Source organism: Oryzias latipes, chromosome 13, assembly GCF_053564925.1.
Source record: "Oryzias latipes strain Hd-rR chromosome 13, Olatipes_Hd-rR_3.1".
Classification (NCBI taxonomy): domain Eukaryota; kingdom Metazoa; phylum Chordata; class Actinopteri; order Beloniformes; family Adrianichthyidae; genus Oryzias; species Oryzias latipes.
Window position 1 is genome coordinate 29,740,999 of NC_136249.1, and position 23,964 is coordinate 29,764,962.

At 40.1% G+C, this 23,964-nt stretch overlaps 1 protein-coding gene across 21 annotated transcripts in view; it reads left to right on the top strand.

The window, feature by feature from the left end:
* The window catches only part of tenm4 (teneurin transmembrane protein 4), a 249,886-nt gene that overhangs the window by 30,618 nt on the left and 195,304 nt on the right, over nucleotides 1-23,964 (top strand). For 18 of the 21 annotated variants that reach the window (XM_078929943.1, XM_078929946.1, XM_023962049.2 and 15 more), the window contains exon 1: nucleotides 8,221-8,685. The exons of 1 other annotated variant lie outside the window; for it this stretch is intronic. The gene's annotated coding sequence lies outside the window, so the exon portion shown is untranslated. Of the gene's footprint in view, nucleotides 1-8,220; nucleotides 8,686-10,832; nucleotides 10,909-23,964 lie in introns of those variants that run through there. 2 more of the 21 variants (XM_078929953.1, XM_078929944.1) reach the window with 2 other exon arrangements.

Below are 23,964 nucleotides of genomic sequence, written 5' to 3' on the forward strand. Positions count from 1 at the left end.
CTGGGCTTATCCCCCAAAATCCGGTCCAGCTCTCCATAAAATGGACAGGTGATACGTTGACGGCCACTTCGTGTGTTCCATTTCGTTTGTTCCGGTCTTTAACCTCTTTGTATTTGGTTCAGAGGCTTTTTATTTTCGGCTGGCATTGGAGCCAGGATCGTCTGTACCCACGCTCGGCCATTTCGCTGGAAATGTTTTCAAAAGCCCAGTTGCGTTAAGACCCCTGGAGTTTGGCCTGAACAGAGCAGTCACCCCGAATATTAATCCAATCGTGACTTCGCTTCCCTTCCACTGACTGGTCTCAGCAGCATCGTCCACCATGATTGTTGTTTATGTTCTCGTTCCCGCCTACTTCAACGCAGAATGATGACGTTTGTAGCGTCTCAATGACGTACGGGTCGGATACGTGTGGCCTGGCCGTTCAGACGGAGGTCGCATTTGAAAAGATCGGATCTGTGTCATTCAGACTCTCATGAAAAGATCAGATACGGGTCGCATAGGGGCAAAAAAATCAGAATTGGGTCGTTTCAGCCTGCACTATTGAACTTCTATTTAGAGCCATTTATTAGGGTGTTACGATTACGGTAATCTTTTTCTATCACTATCCAACCAGATAGGTCTGTCTTAGGCAGAATCAAATCAACCAATACAATTAAAAAATAGTTTCATAATTAGATAAATTGACAATCAAATCAATATTGGAAAATACCAAATGGATTGAGACACAGTGGGTTTATTTCACAATAACGTAAAAATGACCAAGTGCATCACAAAAACTAATCAATCCATCATTCCACTTTCACTTTGAGTTTAGCTAGAATGTCTTAACAATGTTCCTTTTGTATTCAATTGATGTGGAAAAACAACAGTGGGATGAACTTTAGGAAACTAAAACTAAGATGTGGATTGCCACTCATTCTTGTTTACTTGTTTGTTTATACACATATTTAATCTACTCTTGATTATCTTGCTTCACCTGCACTGTTCAGTGCCAGGTATTTCTCTCTGAGTCGCACTGGTTAAAGTTTTGACTAAAGATGTCGTGGATCCATTTTAGGTCAGTGAATCCGATCGTTCAAAATGTACCAACCACAAAAATCAAATCAAATCGTTTTTAAAATGAATCGTCACACCCCTACTATTGATACTTTACCGGTCCAAGTTCAGATCATCCTTGTTAATCATGTCCCTTTCTCTGCATGTCCTTGATAAAACGTCAGATAAGTCAAATCCAAGAACTCCAAATCCTTTTTTTTTCACACTGCGGTCACGATGAGTTCTGTTAATTACACCGTAATGAGAGTTGTGACTCCCAAACTGTAAAAGCAGCCGTCACAGCTTTGACAGTGATGCACTGTGAGGGGACAGAAATGCCCCGCATACACCGAGGCGCTCACTTCATTAGCAAAATATTGGTGCTTAGGCCCTTCTCCTTCATCAAATATCAGAGGACAGGAACGTCATTTGGGGAGAAAGAGCGTGATGGCCTGAGCAGAAGTTTTCTGCTCTGTTCACCGTCAGAGTTTGGGGTCTGACACAGAATTTTCTGGGCTCCCCATCTCATTTATAAGCCATTTGGATTTCTATTCATTGAGTTGAAGCAGTAATAAGTTACGTCTTATCTTCTCCTCTTTTTCTCTGAAGTTTTTAGCTGTTAGAAATGAGCTAACGCTTTATAATAAAAAGGAGAGTTTTATTAAGAAAATTGCTGAGAATATAAAGACTCATTCAGGGAAATTTGTTCTTCTGATGCAAAACTTTTTCTTCTTTTTCTTATTTTGCTGCAAGGCTCTCAGCAGGATTTGTCACTTGAATTTAGAGAATGACAAAAACACAAACAGCCTTTTATCGCAAACATGTGACTTTTGTTTATGAGCTCAGAATTTTTTTGTTCTGAAGAGACGTTTCGCGTAAAGCGACTTAAATGGGAAGCTTGAACTGAAGAGACTTTTCTCCGACAGACATTTATTTATTTTTTCTGTGCGTGCTTGATAAGATGCTGCATGACAACAGTCAGCGAGTGGATGACAGCGTTTTGCATATCAAGAACAGCAAATATGAATGCTTTTATGTGCGGCTGCTTTCCCTCTGTGTGCATTCACTTTCCAACACAGCTCCGCGCTCAGCTTCTAGCTTCCTGCCAGCTTTCAAAACCCACCTGGTCCAGGTAATGAGAGGTGGGGAGGGAGGAGCTATCTTTAGATAACTGACCTAAAGAAACTTACTCTCATAGACAAAGTTGTGTAGACTTGACTTATACTGGAAATACGGTCTATGGTGGCGGGTCTGGCTGGGCCGTGCGGCGGCGACAGAGAACACGCAGCGCAGGCTCCTGGCCTGTAGGCAGGGCTCAGGAGGCAGCTCGGATCCCTCGGTCGGGGACAAGATGTGTCGCTTCCGGCACGCCAGCCAGGCATCAGTAAACGCTCCTGCAGGCCACAGTGGCCCCCCCGCTGCAGCTGGGCAGACTCAGTGTTCAGCTCAGTCTTACAGTGTAGTTAACCACGTATGTGCAGTGACGTATGTCTCAGAGCATGTTCAATTGGCTGTTCTGCTTGTCAATCAAGTGACATGTAAAATAATAAATAAATATATATTTTTTTGTTTATTTATTTTTGATGGCCTGCGATCTACAGTCAAATCCTTCGCGATCAACGTCATGAGCACCTCTGGCAACAACAAAATGTGGCTGAAGATCGCAGTTATTATTTTCTGTTTATTGATTGTTTTTTTTCAGCAGAGCGATGGTAACAAGATAATTTCCCCGTTTTGGAATCGCATTCTAAAAAGTTCTATTTTAGCTTAATAAATGAGCCTCAGTACGCACAAGCACTTTGTTGTAATGATGTCTTTGGATTCTATATGCCTGTTATGTATTTTTGACAGTAATTTAACAGGAAATTTCATATTTAGAGGCATGTTTGTGCCTCTAAATATGAAATATGAGGCATGTTTGTGCCTCGTCTGTGTGCATGTTTCTTTCTGACCTCTGATCACAGAAACAAATCCTGTTCAGAATGGGTTCAAAGAGGAAAAGTAGGAGGAAAAAAATGGCCAGGAGTGGCGGTGTGGGGTTGCCAAGCACTTCATAATTAAGAGTTTTATGGGGCATATAATTTGAGTCAAGGCTGTAAACCTTAAATGAAATGGCGGTAAAATATAAAAAGAATAAACTGCTATGAATTTGGCTGGAAAAAAATATTTATATATATATATATATATATATATATATATATATTTATATATATATATATATATATGAGTATTTTTATGTTTAAAATCCAGTTGATAGTAATTTGTTGTTTTCATTTAAAACATCAGCGTCCACATGGAGAGGTTTTTAACAAGCGCGGTTTTTCTTTTCTTTTTCCGTGCGTTCAGTTTCCATCCATATGTTCAGCCGTTTCTAATAATAACTCGATTATGGGAGCGTGTGCGATCACGTGGCGTGACTACTGCCACTGTGAACAGGTACTCGCTTCTCCATCTGGAGTGGAGATCGAGAAGAAAAGCCGCCACGTGAGGACCTTTGTTGATGCGCCTTTCACTCTTTTGCATAATTTAAAGCTTTACTTCTAAGAGCACCAATTCCATAGTGTCTCAACATTGCACATATATATTTTTCATTATCTCCCAATACAGCATGTGTGCTTACATAATGATCTATGCTCCTATGTATATTTCATGCATGTTTTTTTTCTTTTTCTTCTCTTTGCTGAAGCTTTTTCTTGTCAGGGACATTAAAAGTAGATTTTTTTTTTAAATAAAAAACCAGATTCCACTTGACAGAAAACATACTAGCCTGCAGTACTTGGTTGACTGATGGAGGACATGAGTCCTTTTAACTAGTCTTTTTAATTAATATTACTGCTCTAGTTTCATTTGTAGGAGTGCAAAGTGTTGGGGGGAAAAAAATCAAGAAAACATATAAATGAAGATGTGTTAAAGTTACTAATTTGTTAAAAGTGTCTTATAAAAAACTGAACACCATTAGAAACTGCTTTTAATATTTTATCTTCTAAGTTTTTCTGAACTTTAATCTTAAAGCTAAACATATATGTATTAATTGCCACATTAGTGGAACTGGTTATTAAAATAATCATGCAATCGTGTTATGAGGTCCACATGTGGCGTAATTGTAGTTGATGGACCTGTTTCAGGAAAACATGTTTGCCACGAGATAATCCACAATTTAAAATACATACTGTGCACTATAGGGCGCACTTGATTAAAGGTGAATGGTCCATGTTTGAACACGTGTCATAAGATGTCTTTTAGGAGTTTAGACTTTATCAACTGTGTTGATAGTAGTAACTTGTTTGTGACGCGCTACACGTTAGCCAGTTCGCCAGTTCGCGTATTCACAATTCCTGTAACTCATAATTTTGTTTGCAACACGTAAAAAAACAAACAAACAAAAAAAAAAAACGATACCACTGAAACTACCTCCCAACATTGTTAGTAGTAGGTAAAAACTAAACACCATCCAGCATAGCTACACAGTAGCTGGTTAGAATATTCACTATCCCCGTAACTCCCATTTTGGTTTGCAACACGAAAAAAAAACACTGATACAACTAAACCAAAATTTACTGCGGTTGTGTCCGAATTCCTTCCCTACTCACTACATAGTGCACTATATAGTGCGTTTGAGTGTCCTGGAAATTTCCTAGAAGTCTCTGCGTAAAACTAGTGCGCATCGACGCTCACCAGATCGGTGAATATAGACCACAATGCATTGCGTTTGAACAATTTTCACCAAAAAAATTTATAAACGTATTTTTTCAATAAACTATAAACATCTTTATTTTCAGAAGACAGTGGACTCAAAGATTATTGTCACAAAATGCTCATATCAATTCGATTTTAACTTTGTGAAATAGATAGTCATGTCCTCCATTTAGAAAAGAAAAAGAAAAAAGTAGAGAGCATGGTGTCCGAATTGTTTTTAAAATCCAGGGCACTACATAGTCCTGCTCTGTGTAGTTTTTTAGTAATTAGGGAGTAGTGTGGGAATTCAGACCCAGCCTGTGACTGCGCTAACGCCCAATTTGATAGTAATACTGTAGGTAAAACAGAAAAGAAAACTGCCACACCTTAGCCGGTTAGAGTATTAACTATACCTGTAACTACCAACCTGACTTGCAAGTTGTAAAAAACAACTGATGCCGCTAAAACAAATGTACTGTGGCTACACTAACTCCCAACCGTGATAGTAATAAAGTAAAAACAAAAAAACACAGTCCAACAGCACTACACGTTAGGCACGTTAACATATTTACAACACCCAACCACACATTTAACAGAGTACTGTGTACCTCTCAAAAACAACATCAGTAAATACAACCACAATTCTTTGATTACAATGTTCTACTTGACTATTTTTTTGGTGACAGTTTAAACTTTGAGAGTTAAAAAAAGAGAAAAGTATGAAAATGTTCATGTCTGATAAAAAGGGTATAAAATGTGTAGTGAGGAGTTTTACAGCCTTAAAACTTTAAATATCGTGCATAGTGGATTTCACCTATCGCTGTATATTTTTAGAACGTAACTCCCGTGGTAAACGAGAGAACGCTGTATAGTGTGATGCATCAAAAGCCGATTTTCTACAAAATCCATAACGACAGACCTTTCTTTTTAATGATATGATGATAAACCCATGCAGCACTGAGCAAATTATCTTTAAGAAACTATTTTTTTTTTATTTAAACAATGCATTTGGAATTTTTCCATCAACTAAACTGCCTCTTCATCTGGAAAGTCCTCTTTGTTCCTCGGGTGTCCATTGTTGCTGGCAGGTACGGTGAACTCGAGAGCTGAAAAAATCTGCCTGATAAGCAGGAATTCTGCTTTTCTTTGACAGAGCTGGCAGTCAAAGTGGAACGGCCCAAAAATAACCGTAAGAGAGGCAGTTGGATGTGATTATCTCCCACCACTGGAGAAACATTTTAATCCTAGTTTCCATAATAATGGGCATCAACTCCAGATCACTTTAAAATGATCTCAAAGAGGTTCATGAAAGGATGCCTAGTTCTGATCAAGCAGCAAACTGCAGTTTGTTGGGAGTTTGAAGGAAAGATTGTGGTCCAGAGCTTTGTGGGTTTCATGTTTGTACATTACGCCAAGTTTAGATTGATAGTTGCAGCCATGGGTTTCTTTTTCCCCACATGAGGTGGCACGGAAATTAGTGTATAACCATTGAATTACAGCCCGCCACCTGCAAACACGAGCCTGAATGGCTCTAGTTTTCTCCGACTCAAATGGGCCCCTTTCCTCCTGTTGCCTGGGTCAACGGCAAATCTCCCATTCCCACAATGACACAAGCCACAATACCAGGCCAGGCTGGAGGGGGGGGGGGGGGGGGGGTTACATCTGAAAGCATATTTAACTTTTCTCTCATTCACTCATGAGCAGCGAGACTCTGAGCCGAGCCAAGATTAGCTTTTTTTTTTTTTTTTTTTTTGCAGACAATGCAGTGAATTAAAGGCCACACATGGCCCCTCTCTTGTTCTTTGGGAGACCAAACACACTTGCAGGGCCAGAAACCCTTGACCAGCGCTTTCTTAAGCCTGAGGGAGAAACTAGAGGTTGCTAATAAGTATATAGCTCTGGATTTGGTCAGAATCTAACCGGACAAAAGCCAGATGGTGCGGTCGTTGACCTAACGCAATTCTAACAAATGTTCGCCCACGTCTACAAAGGGAAAAGGGATCTGGGTTTTAACCTCTGGCCCAAGGGCCCTAAAGTTTACATAAAAAATGGTCCAATTCTTCAGAAATATTGAATTCACAAACAGGTGAAGGTTAGTACATTTGCTCCTTAGTTTATACTTATGAGGAACCTTTTTTTTTTAACCTAATATCTAAAAATATATTTTACTAATTGTTCTGATTTTATAGATTATTTATATTTTTACTATCCTGCTTGACCAGCCAAAGGTAACTGAAGGCACAACATAAGTACTGCAAGAAAATAATTCAAAAGACTAATTTTAATAAATTTTTTCCCAATTATTACAACTTTTATATTACAATTTTTTTTTACATTATTCTATTTCCCTTAAGATTACAATGCTACTGTAAAGCACACATTTCCCACGTGTGGAATCAATACAGTACTTCTGATTCTGAATCTGATGGGGTGCGCCGTCAATGAACTCCCTTTGTATAAGGCGCATCACACTATAAGACGCATTAAGCAAGACACAAGAGACAGAGATAAGTCCATCATACGTCAGACTTTATTAACTATGTTCACAATAACACTAGAGGTTATAACACGCTACATGCTAGCCATGTTAAAGAGCATTTGGGCAGGACGTTCAGAGCAAAGCAACCCCATCCTCACTTCCTATCGCCCATGTGTAAATGTGCTCTCCTGCTTGCTTACATCTCCTCACACCCCCAACCTTACATAAGCGGTGCAACAAAAATGGCGTGCAATGTCGGAGCTTTTATTCAGCCGTGTAGTTTTGAGCCAGATTTCAGCTCAGCTCAGACGTACATGTTTTTATTTGTCTGCAAGTGAATGCATCAGAATGATGTGATGTAGAGCTGATGATGATGTAGAGATGTAGAACAGCTTATTTTCTACATCACAAATATGTCATTTTGCGAACTGCATTTTTTCATCTGCTCCTGATTCACAACGATTTGAATAAGTAAAATACTTAAAGATGCATGTTTAGGCTTAATTTCCTTTATAAGTTTCCTCCATCATAAGAAAAATGCCACAAGAACATGTAAAAAACACCAAAAAGACAAATGTTATCAGAGCTGGTCTTTGATTAATTTATTTGTGTTAATGTGATTTTTTTTTTTTAAAGTAGTAAAGAGATTCTGTTAAAGAGTTTTTTCCATAATGAGTTGTATTAGGCTACTGTGGACAGGAATGACTGAATAATAACACCCAAGAATAAGAAAAAAAATGTGTAAAAATAAGTTTTAGTTTGCTAGTATTCTGGATGTGAAAAAACACATATTCCTCCCGATGTTCTAGTTTATATTCCTTCTTTTTGTTTTTTGCTACTTTTTTGGTTTGTGTTCTTGCCTTAGATTTCAAACATAGAAACATTTCCTTAAAGGTTAAAAAAAAGTCCAATCACGTCTCCGCATGCACTCTAATCCGCCGCCGGATTTTTTTTTTTTTTTACTATTATTCCCAGGAATGAAAAGAAATAATAAATACATTCTAAAAAGGAGGGGGTTTGGAGGAGTCTTTACCGAAGGGGGCGACCACGCACATTCTCTCAGCCATCCTCACTCCCCTCTCGTTGTTGTAAAGCGGTGCGTGAGCGCGCAGCTCTCTCTTCTGCCTCTGTCTGTGCGTGGACGGACACTCCATCTCCACGCGCTCCTCCCGGAGGATTTTGACGTGTTCCGTTAGGCTCGTGCGCGTCCACGGGCGTCTTGGACCACTGCCGTTCTCCTCCATGTGTGCGCCTGTGAGTGCGCCGTAAGCAGCAGCAGCACTAGCAGCAGCGCTGAGGAAGAGGAGGAGGTCTGCTTTCTGCACCGCGTCGTGCACCGTGGAAATACGCTCGCCTGCTCTGGTTACTATCAAAGCGAGGGGGGCAAAAAGGAGACCGAGGGCGGCTTTTTGGGGGGCTTTCGGGGGCTGCCCCAGACCGCTTTGGCTGAATTGTCAACGGACGTGCTGCGCTCCAGCCGACGCGTCTCCAGAATGGTAAGCCTCGTTTCGGGGAGTGTTTTGGTCAGCTGCTCTCACGCAGAAGAGGCTGCTGGGATGCGGGGAGCCGCGGCACGCACGCACGCACGGCTCGGGTTTTTATCGTGCGTTTTTGGTCGGATGGGAGGAAAAGAGGCGCGCGGTGGGTACCTGTCCCTCTGCTTCAGACCGACTCCACGCTTGGGGGGTTCATGCCTGTGGAGGGATCGGAAAGTCCACGCATGGGGAGGGGGGGGGGGGGGGGTACATCCAGTAACAACAACAAAAAACCGTACAAACCAGATTTAGGATGTTGGATCAAAAGGTGTTGGCTGCGCTCGTCTTTCTGCGTCATTATTGTCCTGCAGAATACAGAAAAAACCATATATGCTAATTACAGTCAAATCCTCCACTTTGTTTGAAAAAACAGTACTGTAATTTTTGTACAGTTGGGTCAACTTTGTGTGATAAGAAGCTTCTGTGTGTGCGCGCGTGCGCGCCCTTCTGAAAGCAGCAGGACAGAGCGAACAGCATAGCTGATAGTTTCACTGCAGCATCACAATAACACGAATAAAATTCATGAGCAGAACTGCCTTAAAACAGGGTTTTACCAACTTAAAAGAAAGAGTTCTAAATCCCTAAAGGAAATCTGTTGATCTTTTTTTTTAATTCTGTTACAAGGAAAAGCTTGAAAATGTGATCGGAGGCTGAATGCATCCAATCAAATTAAGTGAGGATAATTAAAACGTCTCAAATGTGTAATGCAGTTCTGAAGCGTTTGAGACCGGAGGAGCATGAGGCGGACCCCTGGGAGTCATTGTTGGGGCCCGGCGGCGCACAGGATAAATCAGTTTTGCACTCAGACTGAGAAAGTTGTGGGACAAGCGCACGTGCAAAGACCTACTAGTGTCTGACACCTCCATTCTGACCTCACGGTAAAAACATTTTGTGTTTCAATTTGGCCACTCATGATCTCTAAATATAAAATGGTGAGATTTCAGAATATTTCTCCACTTTTCCTTGATTTGGCAGAATTTTCTCATCCTTTAAGATACCGCCGTGAGCTTAAAGGAAGGGTGTTGAACTTACACAAGTACTGCCATTGGCCATCGCAGGGTGCGTGACCTCCAATATCAGAGGTTAAATCCAATGGATCCTGGGGCCCTCTGTCGTCTATAGCAAGTGCTTGGTGGAACCATCAAATGGGGAGTCTGGACTTGTAAGGTCTCCTCGAGGTTAACCTTTTGTGGAACAAGGCCGCATTCTCACAGTTGTCTTTGTCGTGCTGATGAGGAGCGGCGCTCGCTTCTCTGCTTGAAACGAGGTGGCCAAACAGCCCACCCTTTGTAGCCCCAAATGAAAAATCTGTTGCTCATCTTTTCACCTTAGTCTGTGCGCCGGACGCAGGAGATGCTGAAAGAGGAGCCTGTTATGCTCCATAACTGATTGTGGTGGAGGGCAGAAGGAGGACTGAGAGGAAACAATGAAATTCTTCTGTCCCCGTGGACCTCCCCTGGGTGGGGGGGGTGATGTGTATTTCAAGAAAGAGTTGCAGCGAAATGTTCTTAATCATCTGTGCGACTGAGGGGAACGTTTGATGGAGAAATGTGCAACTCAAAGTGCAGCAGCTGTCTTTCCGAAACCCGACAACGTGGTCGTGTGCAGAGCTTTTCAGAGCTTTTATTTTTTTAAATATTGCAGCAGCACGGAGTTCAACACACTCCACACAAGACTATTTTTAGTTGAAGCCTGAAGTCTTTCATTTTGCAATTTATGCTACCTAAAGCTAATGTGCAGTTGTCACAATTGCAGCACTTTATTGGAGCTGAAAGCCAGGCATCGCCCCCCCCCCCTTTTTTTTTAACACATTTTGGTGACTTCTGATGTGCAAACTGATTTATGATGACAAATAAGCAAAAATGGTGATAAATGTTGTCTTTTAAGAACATTTTGTGAGTTTCTGAGGCTGTGTGGTTTAAAAAAAAAAACTAAGATGAAATCAAGTTTATTTTGAAAGTCTGTTTTTTTTTAACTATGAAATCTTTTACCAAATAGTTACTCTGGATGTTTGAGTCATTCAAACTTAAGAAGTGAGATTGAGGTTAAAATAAGTCCCAAGCAAGTCATTTTTTTTTAATCTTCTGTCTTGTTTTTTTTTGCCCCAGACTGCTACCAGGAGCAGAGTTTACTGCAGAAATAAACAGCACGTGTGGGTTTGGAAACATGTTGGCAACTTCTGAGGTACATACTAGTTTTTAATAAAAAAAAATAAGGCCTCTTTTTTTAGTTAACCATGCAAACAAAAGCCATGATAAACTTTTTTTTTTTTGAGAACGTTTTGTGAGTTTCTGTGGCTGTTTACTTTGTAAAATCTCAAATTATGTGAAGCTTTATTTTGAAAGTCTGTCTTTTTAAGCTGTGAAATCTTCCACCTGATAGTTCTTTTGGATGCTTGAATCGTTCAAATTATTTAGGAAGTGAGACTGAGGTTAAAATGACTATCAGGAGCAGGGGGCACTGCAGAAAGGAAAAGCCTTTTTAGTTTTAGACACATTTTGGTAACGTCTGATGTGCATACTGATTTATGATGACAGAAATAAAGCCTTTTTTTTGTGAGGTGTGAAGAGAATCATTGGACTCAAATTGTATTTGTTTTTGGAGAACATTTTGAGTTTCTAAGGCTGTTTGGTTTGGAAAAACTAAGATTGCATAAAGTTTATTTTAAAAGTCTGTGTTTTTATGCTATAAAATCTTCTACCTGATAGTTCGTCTGGATGTTTGAAACATTAAGACTTATTTTGGAAGTGAAATTGAGGTTGAAATAACTCATCTCAGGCCCCCCTCCTAGACAGAGGATAGTATTTCTCTTCCTGAAGGCGCAGCAACAGACTGCTCTTTGTTTTCAGCTCTGCAGAGAATGCAAGCAGCAGATTTTAAAAGACGACCGAAACAAAATGATAATTTGCAGGTGTGGCTCTCATTATTCTGACATAGCTGGCTTTGATGTGTTCTTGTCTGCTCAGTGTAACCACAGAGCATTAGCCTGTTCAGGTATCTGCTCTCCTCTCTTATCGTCTCCCTGCTGATATCATTTTAGATAGCAGTTTAAGTCAGCTGTAGTAAGTCGGCTGCTATTCAGGCTTTAAAAATAGACTTTTTTTAAGTAGATCACATGCATTTGAGCACTTCCATTATTTACTATCCTTAATCTTATTTTCATGATACTTAAATTTAGTTTATTATCCAATCAGACAAAAAAAAAGGATCATCAAGTGCTGCTGCAGCTGTTGCTCCCTCAGCACCGGCGTCCTATTGGTCTAATTTTTTTGGATGCGGCAGATGGCGTGGTGAGATCAGTAGTTCATACTGACAATTAACTTGGCGCACTCCTAATTATAGCGGCGTGCAGGTTAAAGACGCTACCTTAGGGTTGGAATGGAAAGCAACTCAATTATAGCACTTTTACATTTCATTTAAAGGGCCGGCGAGTTCAAAGGAGGTCGAGAACGAGTTGACCTGAGTGTGGGCGCCCTAATAAAAAACCAAAACTGTTTCAAACATTTACTATTATCATTGCAGATTTGTTAGCATACAAGCCAGCACATAAAAACATAAAAAAGACTACTGTATTTTCCGCAAGATAAAGTATACTTAAAAGCCTTTATTTACTTTTAAAAAATGACAGTATGGCTTATAATCCGGAGCGCCTTGGTTGTGTTTACTGATGGTGAAGCGATTTCTGAGAGGTACATAGTGCTCTATCAAAATGTTAGGTGTAACTGTGAAGACTCGTAGCATGTCAGACAGTGTTTTTGTTGTGTTACTAACGAGGTTGGGAGTTAGCGTAGTCACAGTAACATTAGATATCCGTCGGGTTCTACACATAATGCGAACAAAGTTAGGAGTGACAGGTATCGTGAAGATGCTAACACGACTAACGTGGCTAACATGTAGCGTGTTACAAACAAGTTCTAGAGCTGGAAGGGAGCTGGGTTGTTATATATTCGATTCATAAATCAAGATCAACGATTGCCAGATCAAACTACGATTCTTCCTATTCAACATTTTGAGGTGGGGCAAAAAAGTTTGTAGTCAGCCACCAATTGTTAAAGTTCTCCCCCTTAAAAAGATGAGAGAGGTCTGTAATTTTCCTCATAGGTAAACCTCAACTATGAGAGACAAAATGAAACAAAAAGCAATCCAGAAAACCACATTGTCTGATTTTGAAAGAATTTGTTTGTAATTTAGGGTGGAAAATAAGTATTTGGTCAATAACAAGAGTTCAAGTCAATACTTTATTTACCATTTGTTGTCAAAGACAGCAGTCAATTTTTTTCTGTAAGTCTTCACAAGGTATTTTCAAACTGTTGCTGGTATTTTGGCCCATTCCTCCACATAGATCTCCTCTAGAGCAGTGATGTTTTGGGGCTTTGCCCCCCCACTTGCACCCCAATTTCCGAGTCAATAAAAATATAATTCTTGAAAAATAATAAGATCATCAATACAAATTTCTTTAAGCATTAGTAATGGCACTTTAGCAAATAGAGCTCTTGTTTTAATATTAATAACAACAAAACATTTTGAAACACATATTTTTGATCATTTAATTTACGATGGTCTTCTCTGCTGTTCTTATTTACCGTCCTTTCCAGGCCTTCTGCCCCCCTCCCGCTCATCCATATGAAATGGTCTAGCTTCAGCACCGCTTAAAAGGTTTTCTGTCAACTTCCTGGTTGACTTCAGCAGTCAATGGAACATAAACATCACTGTTTCTTTGAGTCATTTTACAACAAATCCTGAAAAAGTTCCCTGCAGTTTGAGCAACTTCACTGTGTTTTTACAAGTTGATTTTTCTTCAGATGAACATTTTGCCCACACGTTCCAGTATGACACAGTCACATGACGTCACATAAATGATCACGAGATTTCGCAATATTCTTAATTTCATATTCGCCATGTTTCTTTTATTCAAATTGTTGACTATATTTGAAATGAAATCTGTTTTTTAGAAAAAAAACTTTCAGGAAACTGAACTTTGATCTCAGTTTTTTTTATCCACGGAAAACACTTGCTAGCTTTACTTTAAAGGTTTATTTAGTAAATCCAACATTATTCTGCATTTTAGGGAAATACTTGGATTGCCTGAAGTGGTTTTTCTTTGTTTTTTTTACTATACTCTTCAATATTTCTTTATTTAATCAGTTATCTCGGGCATCACAAATATTCATACTTGATTTTTCGGCAACAGATCCCAAAAAAATCTGAGTTTTCATATAGTCTTACATTCCTGAAATGTATTTAGCTTTTATGAAGCAGTTTTAATGGTTCAGCTTATAAATTCATGAAAGATCCACAATTATACGTCGCTTTTAGCAAGCAATTTATACCCTAATAATTTGCTGCTATTGAAACAATAAAAACAATGTTTTCTATATGATCTAAAAGGATTTCATTATTATCTGAAAAGTGCGCTTGCAAAAACGTAGAAAGCAGAGCGACTAAATTGGCAAGTTAACCAAGTGATTAATTGACAAATATTAAGAAATAGTAGAGAAATTATTCCCTAACAGTAAAAAATAATCAGTGGATTCATCACTGGTGAAATAATCACTCGTGACAGCTTTAATGGTTCGGTCCTTTTTTTTTGTCATGGCAGAGGAAGCGTGCATGCTCTGTAAGAATGTGGAATCCTTCATCTTTTCTTTACTAAACATGCTCCAGGAAGCCATTAAGACCGCCTTTCTCAGCAGGGTTAATCATCACACACATACTTACTTGTTTTTCACAGCCTGACAATATAAGGTCATTGGAGGTTTTTTTGCTGTCCAACAATAGGAGACGTGAACCTCATATTATTAAGCCATAATCCTAGTTTTCTAACTAAATTGACTTTTTTCATTAAGGTCCCGGTTGAGCTCTAAAAGTCCCAAATTTGGTAGTTAAAGAGAAGAGACCACATGGCTGCAGCCATACATATCTTTTTATTTTATTTATTGATTTGCAAATACATAAAAAAACAGCTTGGATATATATATTTTTTATGTGTTTGTGATCGTATTACTAAATGGATTTTGAGGAGACAATTTAAAGTCTGTTACTAGTCATTGGTATCACACCAGGATAAGACATCACTAAACTCTGAGGCCATACATGTAAGCAAGTTGTAAAAAGTTGGCCAATTCGGCAATTTTAGAATCAGAAATTGCCTCTTGTTTTTTGTTTGGGAAGAGTTTTGCAATCAAATGTAATAAAAATGCAAAAAAAAAAACCTATGATCAATCAAAGAAAAAAACAACCTTTCACAAAGCTGCTTTATGAAACAACCTGGATATTTTTGTTTTAGTTTGGACACTGGATACTTTGATATTTGAGTGAAATAACACTATTTTGCAAAAAGCTCGCCTGGGGTAATTATTGTTTTGTTTTTCTAAACAAATGACAAAAGTTAAGAGTCACAGCAATAAATGAGCCAAAGCAGGAATTAGCTTGTTTTTCACATCAATGTCGAACGACCGGCCAATTCTTGCCAAATACTCGATCTAAAACTAGTCTGATTCCATCTGTGAGCATAATAAAGGTTAAATAAAAAATTAAATAAAAACATTTCTACATGTCTGTCATCCGGACTTCAGCTCTTTGAAAATTGTCTGTTAGCAGCTCAGAACGGCTTTACGGTGACCTGAAACTTACAGCTTGACCACCTTGTTGCTATAGCAACGCATCATGTCAAATATGAGCTTGTGTTGGTGCAGCTAGCCACAGTAAGGGTGTTCAGTAAAATGTTATTGTTGGTATTTTTAGACTTTCAACAACTCTTGCTCAAGAGAGCCCCTAGTGGCAGAATAAGCAAATAGAGACTTGAGCTACGTTCACATCGCCCTTGGCAACGCACGGTTGAGTGGCCACTTCCAATGAAAAGTGATGTAAACTATCGTTTTGACGCGTAGCCACGCACATTTTTAGCACCATTTTTAGGCTTTATATACAAAACGCATGGCTATGCCAGTCATGGACTCGGATTTGTTGGTGACGTATGGATGGCGTCCCCTTTAATTCACACAAGTGCCAACTGTTTGACATTTGGACATGGAGGAGGAAAGAATACTTGAAGTTTGTGCCCGGCTGGAATTCCATGACAGCAAGCCTTTCAAATATGGGAATAGAGCTGTGAAGCAAAAAGCCCAAGAGCAAGACTCACAAGATTTGCACCACTTGGACATTTCCCACCAAGCCTCTTCCAACTGCAGGTACATGTGCTAAAACAAGAAAAAAGCCCCTCCCTGTTTGTCTAATGTGAACAAGAAGGGGCATTTGACGCATGATCAAGAATGCGCTGTAAATAGCTTTGTAGTGACTTTTACGTTAAGCCCGCCTTGTTTCCTAATCTTCCTTCAGAAAAATGGCTTGAGCTGCATCTCTGTCCTCTGGTTCCACAGCGGACTCCCACCATAGACCCTGAAGGATCACAGGTGGACCCGTCTTCATGCTGCAGAACCTCCCGGCTCCACTTGCACCAGTCGATACTTGCAGCCTTTGGTCAAAAATCGAAAGCTGATCGCCAAAAATCAGCCACCAAACAAATATGCAAAATAGAACCTGAATGCAGTCAATCACTTAAAAAAACAGCCTGTACTTGGTTTTAACCAATAAAAAGTGGAAATAATCAAAACTAATAAATGTGAAACATTGAACAAATGTAAAAAATGGAAAAATATTAACGGCAGAGAATTTATTCACAACTTAATGCAGCATTTTTTAGACTTACAAAAACGTCATGTGCTTGAACTAAAACTGAACTGCTCCTTTAAAAAATCTCTTTTACTGTCATGAAATGAAATGCTTTCATGTCATTAAAAAGTTCTGACATTTATAGTTCTTAAAAAGAAAATGAAAAGAAAAAGCTACAATTCTGTATAAGTAAATCATACTATTGGAAATTGGAATTGCTGAAGAGCGTCTGAGTCAAAGCTGCTCACAGAAATCTTAGTTTGTCTTAAAAATCACACCAAAAAATATATTTCCAATGGCTCCCACTCATTTAATTGCTTTTCTTTCTGTGGAAGAGTGATGGGCTGTGCCTGTGACGGTGTAATATTTTTGGATTGAATTATTTATCGCAAAGTATGTGTCTTATCTCCGTTTGCTTTCAGTCTGCGCCTCAAGCAACCCTGTATGGTGCAGCTCACTTTGGTTCATGGTTCACACCAACTACAAATACCTGACTCCAACAGTCAATAAGGCCAGCTAAATCTAATCCCGCCGTTCTGACGGGTGAAGCAGATCTGGACTGAAGCAGGGCTTTTTTCATTTTTTTTTTAAACCAGGCGAGTAAATCGGTTGACGAATGCACAGGTAAAGTGGAAATGAAGTACATAGCCGTGAGCCTGGAAAGCTTTAAATAATTAAACGCCAAAGCTAACTTCATCACACAGTTGGCTCTAATAGAGTAGCTTTAGCACCCACACTGACAAACATTTAGGTTTGATCATCCATCATGTACTTACAAAAAAACAAATCTCCACCGATGGAGAGGAATTGAAGCTGACCGTTTCAAACTGCAGCCTGCAGACCGACTCCACCCAGATGTCGGGTCAATGTGTTTTACACCACTTGAGTTAAATGCACTGCAGCAAATTGCCCCTTTTGCAACTACGTGGGTATACACAGCAGTCTGCAGCAGCTATGCGCTGCAGAAGAGAAAGCCAACGTTTGAACTCCAGCTCCTTAGCTTGTGCTGAACTTGAGGCTGCAATAATAAGCTGCTCTGTTTAAAAGTTCGATCTTTCGGGTGGGGGGCGGTGGGTTGCTGACAGCTTTCACGCTCCTCACTTCGCCCCGACCAACAAAGTGGCATCTCACACTTTCTGCGTCTTTGGAATTCTCCCGTCAGAACAGCCTCCCAGGAGGCGTTTTGTCACGACCGCGAGAATCTTATGCAAGATAGTGAAACGGCAGTCAATTTGCAGGTAATTAAGCCCCAGTGATTTACAGTAGAAAAAGCAACATAAACATCAAGCAGCCCAGAGAGGTCCTGCGATGTTTGGGACCAAAGCGGTACCAAGTCTGCAGTTCGACCTCAAACTGCAGCTGTGGCGGTGCTGAGCTGCCTTACAAGCTGTCATCCAGTCTTTTAACTGCAAACACGAACGTGGAACTCTGAAAGGCTCTGTATTTGTGGACGTTGTAGCAGCGTGTTGGTAAGGTGTGTGAAACTCAAAGGCTGCTAGTTCATCAAAAGTCAGGAGTTACCGAAAGCATTGGTCACAACTGCCCATAGGGTGGGATATGGGCAAACCTGTACAGCACATCAAGGTCATAGACCACCCGGTGAGCTTCAGAACAACAATGTTCATGCACATTTTTGTTCTACAGGCTTGCCGTTGGCGACAGGTCATGCTGAACACTGCGGCATTCGCGTGCAGTCAGTATGGGCCAGCAACTGCACTTTACTAATGAGTGTGCAATAAAGGCACCGTCCGACAGCATCGTCTGGCCATCATAAGTGTGTGCAACTAACATTAGCCTTACGGATACGTCAAGATACATTCACCACACGTACGACAACCATATGTTCCATAATCATGAGCTCCTCTAAGGCAGACGTACGAGACTCACAGGTAGGACAAAACACAGCACACAGCAGGGGTCAACCCCTGTGCTGGTGCATTCAACTGATGCCTTCATCACAACTGCTCTATGCTGTACACACACAGGTTCTCGAGCACACTTTTAGCATACGGTGTTAACACTAGACCAGGGGTTCTCAAAGTTTTTGTAGCGGAGGGCCAAATTAGGAACTCGACAGACTGAGGGCCAATTTTGGTGAAAAAAATGGATTAAGAGAAAAAGTTGTTTTTAATAACTTTAATGACCAAGTGTCAATTGTGCAGTTAACCAGGCCCTCCAGAATTTTCCCAGTTGTGGTCGGAGGTTGCTGCCCAGAGCTTCTACTCATCTAGTAATTTAATCATTTGATAGATTTTCTTTTGTTCTGGACAAACAATGTCTGCTACTTTCAGCATACATTGTTTTTGTCCTTATCAACACTTGCTCCGTCTTAAAAATTCTTTTAAAATATTTCTTAGACATTATTTTTGTTCAAGAGTTGTGGATGGCTGATTCCCTTTTTCATGTTTTCTGTCTCGTCTGGATCGGATTTGAATAATATGTTAGCGTTTTCATGGCCAGCTACTGCTAAACTTCATGCACGGTGTGTCATAATTTATATTTTTGTACCTTAAAAACATCCCAGTGTAATCACTCCATCATGGGATTGGACATTCCGCCTGCAGCCATCAGGAAAGCTCTGGAAATGCTTATCTTGGGAAAAGGAGCAATCAGATTTTCATGCAAGTCGGGATTTATGTGGGTTTTACTAATCTTACTGATCAGAGAGCCGTCTCGGAGAGGAAACCATCGCCTTTGATCATGTCCATGGGTCTGTCACGCCAAGTCAAGGGTCATCTCTGCATATTACCAGGCGTGCCGCGGTCACTTGTACGTCAGAGCTCCCGGAGCCAAACGGCTGGTTCAGACGCCACTCAGCATCGTGCCCGGGGCTCCTTTTATTCTTGAGTTCATCGCAGCTTTTTTTAATCCAATTCTGCAATGAGATGTTTTAGAAAAGCGGCATTGGTAGATCAAAGAACAAATACTGGCATCCAAGAAGGCTGCTGCACTCCATGGAGGTGTTCAGAGGGAGCAGGAGATTTGAAAAGGAGTTGTCAATACATTTCATGCATGTTAGCCAGCAAAGTGGAGTGATAGCTCTCTAGGGGGATGGCCTTAAGCTGTTATTCTATAAATATTAATAAGGCCAACGAGTCTGCCTTGAAGGAAAGCTAACAGTTTGCTGGTGTCATAGGCAGGGCGTCGGTGTGGCGCCGCAAAGAGGCTGATGAGATAACATAGAAGTGGTAAGATGACATTTGGTGACAGAGCTCATTTTTCAAAACTGAAATGCCATCACTGGAAGCGGAAGCCGAGCAGCTTGACCTCCTCCTTACAAAATCCTGACGTGGTAAACAAAACCCTCTGTGAGCCGTAGGTTTTATTTATTCCTGGCTGAACATAAATTAGCATGTTTGGTGAAGCTGCCACTCGGTGCAGAATTGGAACCTGCCATCATATTAGAACGTCTTTTTAGTTTGATTCTAGGCAGGGGCCGAGCTAGAACATTTTATATGGGGGGCGGGGGCAGAAATCTAGAGGAAGAGCAGAGTCAATGCCCATTATAAAAAAAAAGAAAGAAAATACTGTTTTATTAAGATTACTATTATTATTTATATTTATACAGCTGTTCTTTTAGGTGAGATACTAAAATGATACTAATATTGACTCAAAACTTGTCCCCCTATAGCTCCGCCCCTTATTCTAGGTTCTAGCAAACTGAGAGATAATTGCAACTGTTTGGGTTTGTACTTTCCTGGGCATCAGAGCACCTAAATGCTGGAAAAACTGTCTGCAGAAGACATTACTGTGCCAAAACTTACTTGTCATCTGCAACAAAGACTTGGCGACAACAGAGATGCTTTGAGATGCAAAGCGCTCTCTTTTTCTTTGTAGGTATTTCATGCAACATATGTGCAGATTCTGCTTATTTAAGGAGCAGCTAATTTAAAGGTATAATTAAAATACTTGTAGTGAAAATCAAAGTAAAGCTGCAAACTAACAGTTGTGTTGTCAAGCACCTATTGGATGATTCCCAATTGTTATGAACCATCTATTGTGGTTTTTGTGTTTTGTTGCTCAACAACACAAAAAAAACAAGATGTTTTTGTGTTTATCCTGACAGCAGTTTCAAGGTCGCAGCGGAGCGGATCTCTGGTGTTGCTTTTTAGTGTAGACATAGTTTAGTTGGTTATAAATTGCTCAAAAATCACCTGATTTTAATCACTTTGCTGTGTTTTCTAGCTTTTTATTGCGTATTAGTGCTGGTCGGTCATTTAAGGCCTAAACCAAAATACAGATATTCATAGAGCAATGAAACATTTGACAGTAGTTTTTGTTATATTGTGAGCTCTCCTAATGACTTTTCACCCCCCCCCCCCCAATATAATCAAGAGAAATGTCAAATTAACTGAACACTCTCAAGTGGCTGTTTTGGCTTTCAGCGATTACAAGTTACCTAAAAGTCTAAGATTTGACTAAGGGTGTTTTCAGATTGGGAAAACTGTTTGTTTCCAACCCAGTTCCCTTAATTTGGTCCAGATTGAGGCCAGACCATCGCGTTAGTTTTAATAAACCCCTGGAGCTTTGATGTTAACAAAAGTATCAATGATTAAAGACCCACTATAATGAAAAAGGTGTTTTTAACATGTTCTTGTGGCATTTTTCTCTCTTGATGGAGGATATATTTTAGGAAAATTGAAACTCAAAATTGCATTTCTGAGTATTTCTTTATTAAAGTTGTTCAAATCAGGAGCAGACGATGCAATTTGAAAGAGAATGTAATTGTGATGTAGGAAATACAGTGGGCGGGGCCATTAGCTCCTTGCTTTAAAACGTTCACAATATTCTCCCTCTAATTCAAAATTGTACGGCTTGATAGCCCTAAATACTGCTCGCCATTTTCGTCGCACCACTAACGTTATGTTTAGGGTGTGAGGGGATATAAGCTAGTGGGGGAGAGTGTAAACAAATGAGTGATGGGAAGAGGGGTGGGGTTGCTCCACGTCAACAGTCCTCACCCACTACTCAGACGAGGATTTTCAATAAACCATTGCCGTTTTGCAGAAACTATGTCCTAGAAAACGACACAGTTTTTTAAAATTTTGCCTAAAAATTGCATAATCATAATTAAAAGACCACTGGGAACACGTTTGCAAAAGATGGTTAGAGTGAGACTAACAATGTAAACAAGTTTGAGGAAATTGTTCGTTTGAAAAGTTTTTCCCTCTCATCTTGGAGAAAACACAAACTAAAATTGATTTTGCCAAACTTTTATTGTGTTTTTATAGAATATTATTTACACTTACTCATTTGTTCTTTGCTCTCCTATTTAAAAATGATCTAAACATTCCTCCTGTCCTCAGTAAACGTCTCTGTTAGATTTACACAGACACATTATGGAAAGATGTGGGCTCAGATTTCAAGCTCTGTGCGGTTTGCTGGAGGTTGATTCCACCAACCTTTTACCAAAGTGGAATAGTAACGTCCAACTGTAAATTCAAGCCGCCCAGGTGTTTTTTTTGAGTTCCTTTTGTTCCAACTGATTCATGACACCTAAATACACAACAGGTCGAGCTGTGATATTTAAGAGCTCTGGGAATATTTACATTGAAAAACTGGAAAGCAGGCTTCCTCCAAATGTGCTCCATACCTAATGCTCCATTTATCTCCATTTATTTGCTCCAGCGTTGGCATTTAAACTAAACAGAAAAATGTCTGTTATGGTAACAACAAAAATATGCTTTTTCCTGTGTGTCAGAATGAGCGACATTTGTTTTTTTGCAGATTAGGTGCATATTATGTACTCCGATCATAAAGCATGCCTCTAATGCACTTTTTAAAGTGTAATATAATGGCAAAAATATGTTTGTTTTCGTTCAAACTTTGATGCTTAAACAGACTGAGGTGTTCTGTGACTGGAGTCTGGTGACCACACATGAAGTAGTCAGAGGCGTATTGATGTAATCCCCATGATGCCTTCAGCGTCTCTGCTCGGCTTTTCTCCTGCAGCGGCAGCATTGTGCTGCACATGCGTGTCATCACCTCCTGCAGTAAAAATGCAGCAGGGACAAACAAGCGGCTCTGGCACAGACGTGTGCACGTTTGTGCGAGTAGGCAGCAAAAAAATCCCACATTTGCATAGACTGAAGCGTGTTTTGATGCTGCTGTCAGAAGTGAGCCTCGCTTCTGCTTTGGGTTTTATGAAGGATATGTGCCATTTTAAAAACCTTTGATTACTTTATTTATTTATTTTTTACCAGAGAGTCACAACAGAGGGGTGAGGAAGCCACATGTGGCCTTGGAGTGTCAACTCACGGATCCCTAATCTAGAAAAAGTTCTGGAATTTTGAGAGTGCCAATAGAATTACGATTTTGGAGAATCGTACAAAGTTTGACTTTTCAACAGATCATAGAAAATTAGCTTAGCATTGCATGTGTGTGGGTTGTCTTTATTTTTATTTTTTTACTACAGTCGGGCGTAAAACCATGTGATCTTTGCATTTTGCAGTTTTGGGATTGGAGGAGCACATGTTTTATTTCACGGCGAGCGTCCGGCGCCGAGGCTCAAGCGTCTAGCTGTCATTCTGATGTGTGGTACATGTGCAGTGTTCAATATGTAATGGGGTTTGCTGAGCACACATGCATTAACGCTGCAGAGCTCCTCCTGTGCTTCCAGGCCTCTGCCAGCTGCTTTGGAGCTAAAAGGATTTCCGTGCGCACGTTCAACCAACAGCAAAAATGAGAATGCAGTGCTGCTTTATGAAAGAAGCCCCGCCCCTTTTCTCGTAGAAATTGGGAGTGATAGTGGGTACACTGCCAGTTAAGCTTGTGTTTGGGAAGAGAATGGTATGACGAAAGCTCTTGGTCTCATTTCACTGGCATGTTGTCATTCCATGCTCCACAATTACTGGTCGCAGTAATTCCCAGTTGAACAGAAAGATGGACGGTTCCCAAACCTGAGCTGCTTTGAGGGCTGTCAAACTGTCACGGAGCAGAAAGACTCTGTGCCTCCTTAGTTTGGGACAACATTGTCAAAACAAAAGTGATTAAACCTGCCCATCCCCCCCCACACGTTTCTTTTTTACTACTTGAGGAGAAAATGATGATTTTTGCTTCTCCCTGTTGGGCTCAAACGCTGCCTTGTGTCTTCACTCCTCTTTTGTTCCACATGGCATCATGTGAAATGCTTAAAAACTGGTTTTAAACATGTTCCTATGTCATTTTTCTCATGATGGAAGATAAATATGAAAAAACATTAAGCTTAAAATTATGTTTAAGATTATTTCTTTATTCAAATCACTGTGAATCAGGAGCAGACGAAAAATGCTGTGTGAAGAAGAGAAGGGGATTTAGCTACAGACAACATGGCGCCCAGACATAACTAGCCGGAAGTGGAAAAATTAGCTTCGATTTATCCCAGTGTTCAGGTGTAGCACAAAGAGAGCCTTCATGTTAGTCATTCTGGTAAATCAACACAGATATGTTTTTACACTTTAAATGTATAACAGACCCAGCAACATATTTGTCAGCCGTGCATCTGTGCTTTTATTTGAATATTTTCTTCTCTGGGATCTGAGCACTCTCAGACCAACGCATTAAAATCTAACTCGCTGTGCGCTGGCATTT